This window comes from Eulemur rufifrons, chromosome 17 (genome assembly GCF_041146395.1).
Source record: "Eulemur rufifrons isolate Redbay chromosome 17, OSU_ERuf_1, whole genome shotgun sequence".
Lineage (NCBI taxonomy): Eukaryota > Metazoa > Chordata > Mammalia > Primates > Lemuridae > Eulemur > Eulemur rufifrons.
In genome coordinates, this window is record NC_090999.1 from 78,949,747 (window position 1) to 78,965,471 (window position 15,725).

General features: G+C 40.0%; 1 protein-coding gene across 1 annotated transcript in view; it reads right to left on the reverse strand.

Annotated features, from left to right (window-relative positions):
* Positions 1-15,725, reverse strand: part of EPB41L4A (erythrocyte membrane protein band 4.1 like 4A) — a 234,384-nt gene that overhangs the window by 46,945 nt on the left and 171,714 nt on the right. The window lies entirely within an intron of this gene.

Consider the following 15,725-nt stretch of genomic DNA (forward strand, 5'->3'; position numbering starts at 1 on the left):
GTCTTCCTCAGAGCCACTCTTGCAGGGGTAAGTCCACAGTTAGAGTCATTGACTCCAAAGCACAATGACCACTAACTGCTAAGAGTCTGAGTCATGTAGATGAGTCTATAATACTAATAAGTGCTAATATTTATTGAGTACTTACTTTGTGTCAGGTGCTGTTCTAAGCACTTCACATCTATTTACTTAGGTAATCTTCAAAATAATCCCATGATAGATAATACTATTACCCATTTTTTAAAGATTAAAAAAATGGGCTTTCTCAAGGTCCCACAGCTCATGAGTAGTGGGGCAAGCTTTGAAACCAAGCAGCCTGGCTCCAGAGATGTAGCTCTAAATCACACAATACTTCCATCTGTGGCCTACTACAAACAGTTCAAAAGTCAGTCTAAATTAAAGATCAACGGGGAGAGAGAGATTCTTTGGAGCCGCAGACCCCAAGCTTTTTGGCACCCGGGACCGGTTTCATGCAAGACAATTTTTCCACAAACTGGGGCTGGGGGGAAGGTTTCAGAATGATTCAAGTGTGTTACATTAACTGTGCAGTAAAACCTCTCTGCTAATGATATCTGTATTTGCAGCCACTCCCCAGCGCTAGCATCACCGCCTCAGCTCCACCTCAGATCATCAGGCATTAGATTCTCATAAGGAGGGTGCAACCTAGATCCCTCCCATGTGCAGTTTACAGTAGGATTTGTGCTACTATAAGAATCCAATGCTGTGGCTGATCTGACAGGAGGCAGAGCTTATGCGATGATGTGAGTGATGGGGAGTGGCTGTGAATACCGATGAAGCTTCGCTGGCTCATCTGCCACTCACCTCCCATGGTGTGGCCCAGTTCCTAACAGGCCACGGACATGGCCCAGGAATTAGGGACTGCAGCTTTAGAGGACAAGTGGAAGGGATGTCCAATGAGGAGAAGACCTAACAGCCAACCTAAGAGATGAATACTTTCTCTCCAGGGCAACCAAGACTGAAAGACAAGAGGAACATCTGAGCACCACCAACGCTGGCAGTTCTCCAGAGCTCTCTGGAGGTATGTTTGGCTACCCATCAGGAAAGATAAACATTAACAAACACACTTTGGAGACAACAGAGTGGTTTCAAATAAGAGTTCCAAAAACCATTACTCTAAGGAATTTTACATGGATTCAATATCCGAATTTTGTTCCTATTTTGGAATCCTGAAATGGAAAGGCAAGCCGGAACCTGTATGTGACACTAAAGGTAAGCTCATGTTGGAGCCACTACCAATAATTGAACAACATCCTTAATCCAAGCGTGAGAAAAGAACAACATTGGGGTAAATTTCACCAGATGTGATAAACAGGACACAACCAGTTTCCTTAAATGACTCCATGTGCTATCAAATATCAGCAGTGGCCGGTCACCGTCTAAGTCACTTTTGCCATAAACACATGACTAAAAATCACAAGGGCAAATTCTCAATTCTGCAGGCAAAGATTTGGATGAAGCTGCTTCTCACATGTGGAACTCTAGGTGGTATGGCCCTGGGGCAGTGGCAGGAGGGACTAACTTGTGTACCCACAGACAGTAGGTGTGCCCTAACATTAACATTTTTAATTGTTCCTAATAAATTTTATTTAAACGTAGTATCGTTCTCAGCAGGCATTACTAATTTATAATATAAATGAAAGGGACTTTCATGTACTAGGGCTGTTTGCCCAGGCTGGGGGAGAGGGACTCAGCAGAGGGACCAATACCCAGTGCCAATAACACAAACAGAAAAAGAGCTGAGTAAAGGTGATCATCACGTTAACCAAAGCCCTGGGTAACAGATTAAGAATAAACCTAGGTTTGCTCCAATCCTCATCTCCTTAGACTGACTAGTTTTTTTGCAGTTTTACAACCACTCATTTTGCAGAAAGTGAGGTTGCTTAATCCTTTTCACCTAGCTTCCATCTAAATCTTCCAAAAATTAATAGGTAGACAAAGTAACTGAAGAATAGTTTTAAAATAGAAAAATTATAAACTATGTTTATATATTTTCTTAAAGAAAGCAATATTTGGTTAGCCAGAATATCCAAATCACAATTTTTAAGATAAAACACTAGTTGGATGGTTTTCCAAAAGAATTTAAGGAAAAAAAATCATGTGAGTGCTCTCTCTCACAAACACTCACAACCAGTTTAGCCAGACTTCTTCAAAATAAATTGTTCAACTGTCAGGATTAATTTACTAACAGTCATATAACTCTCATATATGCAAGGTAAATGAGATAAGGTGTAGTCAGTAATACAATTGAAATCATGGTTATTTTATGTTCAAAATGCGGAACTGCTGTTTACCATCTATATTATAGTCTGTTGATATGTTTTAAATGTCTCTTTATATGGACTCCTCTACTTTATAATTAATGTGAGCTGGACAAGCCTGGGTTTTAAAAATTTTATTTGGAAAACAGAACTACCTGGGAAAAAACCACTTAAAAGCATTAACTTTCTAGGAGCACTTCTGAAGTATCCATTCATATAATATTAATATGCTAAGCTTTAAAAAGCCCTAATTAGGCAATATTTATTAGCATTCTTCATGCTTTTATATATGTGCTTAAAAATAACTAAAGTACTTGAAATAATTAAAAATAATATTTTCAGAATACTGTATTTTAACCATCTTACTAATCAGTTCAAGTTAGTGAGATTCTACCACACCATCATTTGAGAAGAAAACTAATCAGTTCAGTAAAGCTAGGTTATGTGTCGGTTATTGAAATTTGCAAAGGTAAGAAATTTAGGTTACGCCTTACTTATGTTTGCTGACTTTCCATTTTGCTGACATGCACTATTGTTTTCCTTCTCTAAACTTTTCCTCCCTTCATTATGTCACATTCCAGAATCTTCCCTCTTACATCTGCTCATACTCCTGGGCTACAGAGAAGAGTGATCCGACAAACCCATCATAATAAAGGGCTTATGTCTTCATGTACCTTGTGCCACACAAGTCCCATTTTGAAGAAGAGAAAAAAGAAAGGCCAAATATTAACTAATAAAATTAACCAATAAAAAGGAATTTCAGGTACAACTCCAGAAGATATTGTGAGGTTGGTGAAGTCCATCCCCGCCATTTCTTTTACATTGTAAATTATGACACACATACAAAGAGTATAACACACATATAAAAACAAATAATTATAAAGTGAACTGCTATTTAACCACCACCAACATCAAAAATTAAAACATTGAAGGCAGTTTTCCTACACTTTACAAATCAACTCATTCAGGGCAGTTCTTTCTCTTTTAGATAAAGCTAACAGTTGCTTTCTGCCTAAAATATCTGGAAACATGGATTGTTATGTATACATTTCATAAAATATTTATGATATACACAGAATTATTCATTTAATAATTAAAGATTTAGGAAGGCCTCAAATTCCTAATAAAATGAAGGACACATCCCTGTGCCCTCTCTCATGACTTCCAGCATGGTTTTTTGCCCATGGTAGGTACTCAGTGAAGCTCTATTGTTAGAAAGGATGTATCTGTTTCTATCAGTTTTCCACTGGAGAAGAAAACTCAAATAATTGTTATGTTTAGTAACTATCAACAGTGGGACACAAGACAACAGGATGTGGTGGTAGGCGAGATGCAGCTCAGGAGGACATGCAGCCACATGCCCTGCAGGACTGGGCTACTCCTTAGAGCTCTAAAAGCAGCCTTCTGCTATGCAGCGGTCTCCAACCTTTTTGGCACCAGGGACCGGTTTCATGGAAGCCAATTTTTCCACGGAAGACAGGGGTGGGAGGGAAGATGGAGCTCAGGTAGTGATGGGCGGCCCTGCTTTCCTAACAGGCCATGGACCAGCACCGGGCCTGCAGAGACCGAAGTGCTATATAGCACGCTGCTCTTTTAAATCATAGCCACAGATCACCTATAACAAAGATCAGTTACTGATATATAGTTATGAAGGTTTCTAAGTAAATCTGTATTTTAATTTAGATAAAATATTAACTCTAGCAAGACCACTTAGAATTAATCAAGAGTATCTAATTTATTTTACATGCTATTCACATAAAAAAAGACAAGGCTTTATTTCAAGAGGCTGGTCATGTTTGGAAAAACAAGTTAATCAGGGGACTGCTATCATTTAATGAACCAAATCTAGGCCGTGGCCTGTGATATTTGTTTCTGGGCTGGTAGACACTGCAGCTTAATATAAGCCCACACAACTCCCTGTAGTTTATACGTACTGAAATGCCAGTGTCCAAAGCTGCAGAGTCTTGTCTGTGCATTTTTAGCACACTCTATGCAAATACTCCCAGCCCATGTGCATCAGACCACTGCCAGGCGTTTGTGTGGTTAGATTCTGTTCACATTTGAGTGCCTTCATTTTAAGTAACCCTCACCTTCAATTCAGAAAGAGTGGTTGTCAGAAACAGAATCAACTTTCCCAGGATCTATTTAAAAGCTACTTGATTTGGGGGCAATTCTTAAAAGTCATCCTTGTCAAGATTTGGTGATGAATATACATGTATTTTCAATTACAAAACACTTTGCATTTAAATATCATTATAAGTCTTACAAAATAATAACTCAATTTGACACCTGTTAATCTTTTTTTTTTTTTTTTTTTTTTTTTTTTTTTGAGACAGAGTCTCACTCTGTTGCCCAGGCTAGAGTGAGTGCCGTGGCGTCAGCCTAGCTCACAGCAACCTCAAACTCCTGAGCTCAAGCGATCCTCCTGTCTCAGCCTCCCGAGTAGCTGGGACTACAGGCATGCGCCACCATGCCCGGCTAATTTTTTCTATATATATATTTTAGCTGTCCATATAATTTCTTTCTATTTTTAGTAGAGGTGGGGTCTCGCTCTTGCTCAGGCTGGTCTCGAACTCCTGAGCTCAAACGATCCGCCCACCTCGGCCTCCCAGAGTGCTAGGATTACAGGCGTGAGCCACCGCGCCCGGCCGACACCTGTTAATCTAAATCAAATCTTTGTTACTTAAATTTTGTCATTGTTTAAATTTACAGAATGGGTGTAGAGGGTGAATGGGTGACATTAAAAAAAAACAAAACTTTGACGAGTGAGAATACCTTATTCTGCTACATGGGAAAACAGACATAGCTAATGAAGCAAGACTGTGATATAGATGATTTCTTTGAAAAACTCTCAAATATAAATTTGCAAACTTTTAGGTTAATTTTTACTCTACTTAACATGTTTTATTTTCTTCCCTAAACTTAAAAAAAAAAACTTTCTAAGACAAATAATCACTACAGATTATAACTATTTTCAAGAATTAGGTTTCAGTGAAGAAAATCTGATTTATATTTTCTAACTCAGTACAACTTAGCAAAAGAAATATGATATTCATGAATTAAGAATGAGCTAATATTTGATAATATATTTTAGCTCTATTTCTCTCGCTGACAACTCAAAGTCACTTTGCCTTAGTTTCACCAACTTTATACTGGGTGCTATGGAAAAACAGGTAGATAGTATAGCAAATTAGCAAAATAAAACATTTTCTACACCACAAGTTATGGTCAAATAGCAAAATGGCCAAGAAACCCTTATATATTTTTTTCCTATCATCAAGAAAAATTTTATATTTGACAGAACATACACTCATTTAATAATAGAAAGCAAAACTAAATTTCAAAACATACAATACAGAAAATAAAGGTGTTTTTACATCCAATGGCTAATAAAAGTTCAAAGGTCTGACATCTGTCCATTCATCCTAAAGAGGCAGCCAGACCCCTGCTGTTCTTAAGCATTTTTGCCTTCAAAAGTCACAAGAGTGGTATTTACGCAGTTGCCTCTTTACCACAAATATATAGACTTCTAAGACACTGATTTTGCTCCATGTCAACTGCAAGATCAAACAAGGCATTCTGCTAAAAAGCTGGAGGGTAGATTATAAAAAATGGGTGTGGATGAAAAAGATGCTACGAAAATATGTCTATACATGAAAGATCCCTCCCGAGCTGGTCTGCTTCCAATTTCCTCTTCCCAACCCAGCACTCTCCTGGATCCCTCTGCTTCTGTCATTACCAAAATGATAATTTGGGGGTGTGAGTTGGGTGCACTGCCCCTGCCCCAAGGCTGCACAGCCACACACTGAGTGAGAAACAGTCACAGACGCCCTTCCTTTTGGGTCAGAATGCCCGGTTCAAAAACAATAAAGCATTTGTGAGCCTAGGAAGGCATTTGCTCACTCCCATAGACCCACAGAGGAGTGGGATGAAAGAGTTCTACTATTGGAAGACTCAGTAACAGCAGAGGTTGCTCATCTTTCCTTCAAGCCCTCTTGGGTCCAATGACAACACCTATCTGTGAGTGGCCAGCTGGAAGCAAGAGGTGTCACAAGTCGCCTGGATACCAAGTTTTTCCTTCTGTGGTAGAGGAGCTTGAGGGAAGAGAGTTGAGGCACCACTCACATTCTATCCTGGTGGGACTCCTGGTTCTGCCTCCTGCAACCCCTCAGCAGGGTCGTGTGATGATTTAGAGTGACATGCACCAAACATTCTCTAGTCACTTCTCAAATACCACAGGTTGGTCTAGGGGAGGTGGACAGTTCAACACCTAACCTAAGTTGGTTCTGTTTCAGAGGACAGTGCTAGAATACTACTTTAGAAGTTTTTATCTGATACAACTGTATTAGTATATAAAGTAAATACAAATATAAAGGACATATAAGTGTACATAAAGATTGCTTTTAAAGGGCTTATTTAGCTGAGGCAAGATCAGGAAAGTTTGTGTCTGCTCCCATGTTTGAGCTCATATCTAGGAGGCCTTAACTCTGTGGTCTTTAAAACATTTTTACCCAAGTACTCACTAACAGAATTTTGAATAGCTAATACCTCAGTGCACATTTCTAAGATGATACCTACCATTTTTCATCAAAAGTTTAAATAGTACAAAAGGATGTAATTTACAGCATAAATATTAACATTTTAAAATGGAACTGTTTCATAATTCTCTTAAATGTATCCAGTGTAATAAAACCATAGCAATTGGATGTCATCCATTTTAAAAATATATGAAATGAGTTGTTGAGCAGTTAGAAATTTCATCGCATTTTCTCCTTACATTTGCATTTTGATTCCATTTTCCCTGTAAAAATGTGTCCCTAATATGTTTTATGTTTGAAAGTTTTTAACACCATATCATACTTCTGTGACACAATTACTATTTTATTTTCCATAACCATAAAGCTCTAAGTGTTAAAAATTTCTTCTGAACTAAGTTATTACAATTAATAGTAGCATATTAGTATACCATATTAACATTGATAAGTTATCAAACATAAAAGGTAAATTTTTATTGGAAAACAATTCTCAATGAGGTAAATAGGGTGGTTTTATTTCCCTAATAATTACATGCATCATATCCATTCAAGAGTATTATTTTGCTATGATGAAACAGTTTAGCAACAATCTTATTCCTATTTTTATTGTGATAGATTTTCAATCGTCTGTGCTCCATGGAATAGAATCTTATGTCAAAGAGGCGCCCAATAAATTCTTGTTGAATAAGAAGGGAAAGGAAAAAAGTATCATTTGTGGTAACTCATGAAAGCTACGACTTTAACTCAAATATATAATAGGCCTTTAGTTTTGTCTGCTTTTCTGATTTTGGTAGCTATGCGTGGAATGCTAAACACTCTCAAGAAGAGTGGAAACATTAACTTCTTAGAGAAAATCTAACCAGACTTGCCATATATTAATAAATCTTTTACAGAATGAAAATAAGCATCATTTTCAAGGCAGAATGGAAAAGGGTATCAACAAAGGCAAACAGTCTTGAGCAAACATGTGCCTGACGATGTGATCTACCTAATGCTCCTTGCAATTACCACTGCTCCTGCTTTCCCTCCTCTGTGCTAGGTAGGATGTCCCAAAAAACTTAAACCTTTTCTTTAAAAAATGGGTTGAAGTACAAGCAGGTTGACTTGCTCTTCTATAAATGAGCAGAATGTGTTGACTTCTCAAGAATATCTGCTGAAACAAGTTAGACCCCAACTATATCACACAGGGGAAAAAAACAGAACATGTGTATTTCCAAATCATTCTAGACCTTTCTTATTGTCACCTTTTCTATTTTCCATTTACTTTCCAAGCATGTGCCCTAGTATTCCAAAGACCTGGATTCAAATCCTGACTCTGCTCTTACAGCCCACGTAACCTTGAACAAGTACTTAATGTTTTTGAGCCTCAGTTTCCTCATAGGTAAGACGAGACCACCACCCACATTCCTCATACAGATACTGAAAAGACTGTATCCAGTGACAGTATCCACTGTTTTGGTGCAAGGAAATCAGCTCCAATTAGAAAGGAATTCATGGTAAAGACACTGCAGGTCTCACAGATACACGGCTACTATGTCTCTCTCTCTTCTCAAAGCTGCGTGGTCCCTAAGTGTTTCTCACAGTGAGTCAACTCCATTCTTCTTTCTCTGCAAACACGCTTCTCTGCTCAGGGTTGACCCAGTCCCTAGGCTGTAAAGCAGCCCCCCAAAAGGCTTGGCCGCCCTCAGCTAAGTGACTCATCCTCCGGGTTCCAATTCACCCTCTCTGGAGAAGGACTCAGATCGGGCAGTTTCCCCAGGGGGCCAAGGCCACTGTTACAAAGGGCTGTCCCCCTACCCCTTCCACACATTGCAGCGTACAAAATGCCAAGCGGGGCACCTTCTCCTCAGTGAAAGTACTTCCTTTCTCTTTTACCTCACCTCCTCCGCTTATGCCTGCTGAAATAGCCCTTGACTCCAGGAACCGCAAACATTTTTCATGCTGATACCAATAAGTAAGGCAAGCAGAGCCATTAAAAAAAAAAAAAAAATCAACCCCAGAGTTCTCAAAGTCTTAAGAAAATGCTGGCATAGAAACCCCCACGGTGAATCCTGAATCTGATAGAAAAACAAAGTTGTGGGATGCTCAGCGACCATCAGCTCAGGAATACCTGTGCCCCAGGCAGACTCTCCCACGGCTGAGAGACACTCTCTCCAACCCTGCCTGGGAAGAGGGGTGACAGGGCAATTTGCCTAACTGCTTAGTAAAATCAAGAATTGCAACAACTGCCAAGGAGGAGCAATCCCCACTGCTGACTTCCAAAACAGCAAGCAGGTTCCAGAAAGCACTAATCAAAGGTTATGTTCAGAACCTTTGAACCTAGTCAAAGACAGAGACAGAGCTATGCAAAACCTTTCTAAAAAGGAATGTCTCTTTTAATTTTTACCTAGCAAGACAGTACTAATTTTTAACTAGGAGTTAACCAAAGAGGTAAAATCTCAAATTCATCTGGTCAATTTGTACTAACACAATAATTTTAAAACTGTACTAAAGCCAAGGTTCTTATAGTTAATTTGATTCGATGTGCCAATAAGAGTTTTATTTGAACGTTAAGATGTTTTAAAGAATCAGATAACAGGTTTTCCAAATACAAAAATTACTATATATTTCCAAGACAAAAATATATTTTGGAATCTGGGAAGGTGTTTTTCACAAGTCTGTGAGACTTCCAAGTGGTAAAAACCATACTTTAAAAAAAAAAAGCTTTCTACAATCTCTTTGTATCTGTTTTCATATTTGGGCTTTCCAACTCTGTGACAGGTAAGGCAGGGCAAATAAGAGAATTTTAGGAAGAAGAGGAGTCTTTAAAGTTTAAGTACCCAATTCCTTCATTTTATGGATAACGGAATAAAAGCTCAGAATGTTGAGTGACGAGTTACAGGTCACAGCCAAGTTAGACCTGGAATATAAATCTACTCAAATCAGGTACAGCTTTATATTCTTTTTGAAATTTTTATTCACCCACTACCATACTGCATGCCTTCTTCATGCAAAGGCTTAAAATCAGTTAAGAAGCAACCAAGTCTCCCCTCAGAGTAGAGGTTCTTACAGTCAGGATAAAAAGGAAGTGGGATCGCAGATTTGGACCATATCTCAGTAGATTATCTATTTCTGATTTGTCACCTTGAGAAGGGAGAGCCACAATCATGTTCTCTCCAAAACAAACTCTTGTTACATTCTCTGGAAATCATCTCCATAACCACCCACATAACAATTCTTGATCAGAAAGCCTTGTTCTCATTCCCTTGTATGAAAATTTATACTAATACCTTCCTTTTCTTGTCCTCCACTGACCCAGAAGGGATAAACAAACAAAAACTTCACAATACCCATCTAAGGTCCGTGAGAGCTATTACGATGTTACCATCTCTTCCCACTCTCTTTGCCTTCACTTTTCCCAAACATTCCTTAGTGCCTACTGATTCTCATCCAGATATCCTCTAAGTTCCAGAAATTGCTACACTTGCAAATCACTGCACCTCTTTGGGCCTCAGTTTCCTGACCTACAACATAAAGTGACTGTCCTCTATTTCAGCTGATCCAAGGACTGAGTCCTATCATGATCTCCCTCATGAAACAAAGCATGCTCTGACTTGGGGACCCATAGGCAATCTTCTGTACTTTAACGCCAGATTAACACGTCCGGATACGAAAGTGTCTTATGCCTCTCTCTTTGAAGACTTGGATTTTGTCTGTTACAACGCAGGAGAAATTCCTAACATTTGAATTTTGCACGAAAATGTACTGTTCCATTATATAATCTTCCTAGTATACCATCAGTGTCCTCAGCCCTGAGCTTTTTGAGACTCTATTAGAGATGTGCATGAGCATTTGTGAACTTAATGCATTCATGACAATTATCTGTAGGGCTTTTTTAAAGTACATGGCAAAAATTAAAATGAAAATATCTCTCTCCCATTCCCAACCCCCATTCTCTCAGAAACCCTTCCCAAAGCCCACTACTGTTACTGGTTTCTAATGCATGCTACCTACAAATTAATATGTCTGTATGCATGCTCCCCCAACCAATTTTTGCCTTTTTAATATAACAGGAATGTATTATATACTACTGAGTGCCACTGTTTCCCTACCCCATTATTCTGGAGCTCATTCCCTATCAGCACACACAAATTTATCACATTCTTTTTCAGTCTTCCCCCCCCCCTATACTGTGGACTCTAACTGACCTGTGTTCAAACCTCAGCTCTGTGGCCCTGGACAGGTCCCAGCCTCTGCCTTCTCACCTGCACACTGAGAGCCACAGCAGCCCCTAAAAGAAATGAGATGCTACACGCAGTGTCCAGTACAGTGCCAGGCACACAGTGATGCTCAATGACCGTTAGGTACTGAGGTTTCTCTTGCCTGGTCGGCACCTCGTGGAGCCTGGCCTCTCACAGCAAATACTGTGGGACTGTGGATCAGACCAACGCAAGTTCAAATCCTGCTTTCAGATTTAACAGAGACAACATGGTATTTCATGCAGGGCATGGGGGAGGTTGCTGTACATGTATTATTTTATTAGGCCAGTTTCCTACTAATGGATATTTAGGTCGTTTTCAGTCTCTGTAATGACAACACAGAAAAAGGTCTATTCACATTGCAGAAGTAAAGGTGGTGATTTAATAACAACTTTTTGGACCAATTCAGGGGTTGGGAACTTACTCAGGAAATCCCTGATCCAGAGCCCCAGCCTTCGTGTGCTCCTTGTTCAACAAATGTGCTTCCCCTCTCTGAGCCCTTTCAGCTTTTCCTTTTGTCTTCTGTTTTTATTGTCTGTTTGACATGGAAAATGCATGCAGGTAGGCCTAGAAGTAATTACTTCAAATAGTGAAGACCACCGTACATAGACCATAGAATGATTAACCATATGATCTTTAAAATTATCAAGTAATGTCATCACTGTTAGGAATACACCATAAGAACGCTGTTGTTTCTAACTTATAGTCACAGAAAGTGCCAAGGTGGCCAGAGAGCCGAGAGCACTGGGGGGAGGAGAGGAAAGTAGGGATGTTGGTGTAAAACTCAGAAGGAAAATGGCTTGAATGAACACTAGCTGACTCCACTCGTGTGGGTTACCTACGGCAGTCAAAACGATAGGAATAGAAGGCAGAAAGATGGTTTCCAAGGGCGGCGGGAGGCAAAGGGGAATGAGTATTTAGTGGGTGTGGTTTCAGTGTTACGAGATGAAAATGTTCTAGAAATCTGTTGTGCAACAACGTGAATAGATTTAACAGTACTAAGCTTACACTTCAAATGGTTAAGAATGTAGACTTAATGTTGTGGGGCTTTTAATCATAATTTTTAAAAAGGCTGGGAGTAAAGGCTACTCTGAAAAGTAGGACACAGTAAGGAAGATGCCCCTAATTCTGTGCTCCTGATCCTGCCTCCCGACAGCTATCCTGGGGGCACAAAGATCTCTACGGCAGGGGAGCAGAAGAGACCTGCACACAGAGAGAGTGTGCTCTGACACAGCCGACTTACACTGAATCTTCTAGAATAAAGTGAGGGTATCCAATTTCCTTCCCAAACCCCACTCACAGTATTTGAATGGCCTCTCCTTACACCCCTGTCAAAAGCCCACAGCACCTCCATATAATCTTATTATTTTTTATATATGGAATTGATGCTATTATGGCAAATATAATTCAAACACTGACAGTGGTTCACTGTGTACAGAAATGCTTCCTTTTGGTCTAGGAGAAAGAAGCTAAAGTGTACCAAGCCCTGCAAGTAGTGGGCCGGATGCCCACCCCCATGACAACAGCTCATGAGGCAGGGGGTAATATCCCCATGTGACATATGAAGAAATCAAGGCTCAGGCCAGTTAACTGACTTAATACTATTACATGTTTAGTATATGAAGTACCGAAGCTGAACGTGGATTTACCAGATCCCGCTTATTACATCACACGGCCTCAGTCTGACACACTGGTCTCCATTCCCACAGCTTGCCTTTCCTCTGACCTAACAACAAAAAAGACCTGATTGCCACAAGCCTACAGGCCAAGCTGAGGTTCTGCTGACTGGCATCTGACACAATGTGCCAATCAGAAGAGGTGCTCAATAAATGATTGTTACTTTCTTTCTTGACATTGCTATTTTTCAGCAGCCCAGAGCTGTACTGCATCTAGTGAAATTATACTTCACTGTATCAGAGCATTTCTCTGTCTCTCCTGCTCTGGCTGCACCCACCTCGGATCACCAGCAGATGCTGGTCAGCCACCCTTCTCACTCACTGTGGGACCTGCCATCTAAGAGTGCCTGTGCCTGGAGGGAAGGGGCATTCGAATCTAACCTAGTGACGCTCACAGGGACGCTGGAGAACCCCCTGTTGCCCCAGGGCAGGTGGGTCTGCCATTCACACCAGCTCTGCCAATCAGAGGTTCCCAAGAGGCAGTCCTCAAGCCAAATCTGTCCCCCAGAAATGCTTAATTTAGCACAGATTTTTTTAAATGAAATTTAAATAATTTCTGTATTTTAAATTCTGGAAAGTTCACATAAATATCCAGATTTCATGCTTCTCTTGAAACACCGGAAGATCTGTCAGCACCAGATCCACTCTACTCCACAGAAACAACTGGCTTGGCCAAGCAGTAGCTGTCTGCTTGCACACTGGGCACACACCATCCTCACTCAGAAATCTTTGTCATGATCCCTTGGGCACTGTGTTTGTGGCCCCTTCTACAGAGCCAGGATGGGAATGCCAAAATGTCTTCCTATCTTGCTTTTCAATGGTCCAAGGATTATGCTACAGCTATTTATTTCTGCGTTCAGTAGGATATTTTTAAGAACTTAAAATGCTGCATCCAATAATCACAGCCTTGTTTATCTATTGTACGTGGCTTCGCCCATTCCTTTCCTTAGAGCTGATTATGGATTCTATGCAAATATTTTTTATTGCCCATTTACTACAGAAACTCTTTTCCGACAAGAACCCACCTGCATGAGTTGCCAAGACCTTGTCAGAGAAAGGGCTGTACCCACATGCACCTTTTCCTCCTGCTACCTCCCTTCTAGCTTCACCGCAGGTTCCTGCAAGGCAGTCTGGATTTGCAGGAATGCTCTGGCTGCCTGCCCCGGCGCTGACCTCCTCTGGGTGGGGTGCAGGCTGCCGGGTGCAGGGCCCTTCACTCTGGAATGCACTTCCTCATACAGGTGCCAAGGCCTGAACTTGGCAGATTCTAAACACAATGGCTTTTTAGTTGCCAGGGCATTTATTGTTCCTGAATGAGAGGTGAACGAAAGGCTTTTTTGAAACTTGCAGAGAACTGAGATGCAGGTTAAGGGGAATAGTCATCTAGTTTGACTGAGTAACTTAAGATATAACAGAATGTCTTCTAAAGTAAAATGTCATATACTACAAATTAATGACACAAACTAACAAAAAGCAATCTCATTTATATCACAATTTGTTTTTTATTACATACAAATATTAAATGAGAAGCGAGAGTTTATACTGATGATTCCAACTGTAGTTCTAAAATTTTATTTTAGAGAGAAGGCCAACAAAATTCAGCCTACGAAGATCAAAAGCTGCCCTTACTAAAGTTTAAAAAAAACTATCTTATTATTTAAACTATAACTCCATTTTTGCCAAATACAGTACAATTTAATAAAATAAACTATGTCTTCTTAAACATTTTAAATTCAAATTTTTTAATTGTCAAAATGTTTAAATACAAATTTCAGTGACTGTGGCAGGGTAATTTCCCAAGGTAACACTTTTGTTTCCCTTTGACCAGTATAAAATAATTTTCAAAAAAATGAGGGTTATTTTTCTTTTCCTGCTCGGCTATCCATGAATGAGTCTCTAAAACAGAGAGCTTCTGGACAAGGAGCTGCTCTGGAGCCCAGAGTACGGCAGGAAGAGGGACAGGGCAGGCCTGGCGTCGTGTTCTCCCTAGGCAGGCTTACCCCCGGCCCGAGAGGTTCCCAGCCTCACCACAGACCTCGCCCATCTCGCACACACCCCAGGCCTGCTTCACACAGAACTGCCCCCTTCAGCAGGGCTGGCGGCTTGGACAAGAAGCATGCGAACAAGCAGCACCACAGGACTGGTTCTGCTCTGAGTCAGAAGCCCACCACAACCTTAGGAGTTAACAACAGCTCACACAGGCTTTGCACCAGCCAGGTACAACTGAGGCTCAAAGGAGAGTATAACTGAATTAGAGGAACAAGAATATGTAACATTTAAAAAAGGAAATAAAAGTAATCTCTGCCCTACGACATCCTTCACATGTGCATGACAGCAACTGTAACCCTGGATCCCTGGCATTTGCTAACTGGTCCTTCCCTACCCAGGACAATCACACCGTCCAGGGGAGGGTCATCTCCAGGTCCCCAGATCACGTTGCAGTTTGTGAAGCACAGGCTTGAAAAGTCAGGCTGAAGGCATTCAAAATCAAAGTTAAACATGCTCTCTGTGGTCTTAGTTTTTAATACAGCATTGTTTAATTCTCTTGTTAGAATAAAAATGATGGATATACACTGTCGTTTCAAATATATAATAAATAGTCATGAATGCTTAAAGATATCACGACATGTATATTAACTTTAGTTATGCTTATGGTTTTCAAATTTTGAGCCATCTTACATAGTCATGAATTGAAGATTGGTTGAATAAATTATGTCACATCTATAGCAGAAAATCATACAGACATTAAAATGGTGCTGTGTAAGAACATTTAAGGACAGAGAACACATCCATAATATATTATTAAATAAGAAAAGCAGGCTGAAAAACATCATACCACTTTCATAGAAAAGATATACAAATGGCTAAAAGGCTCTATAATACAGTGCTAATACTAGGAGAATGGAATTGAATAGAAAAATTTTTCTTTCTTTCTTTTGGTAGGAAAGGTTCTGAGGTTTCTTTTTCTTTCTTTCTTTTTTTTTTTTTTTTTAAGCAACA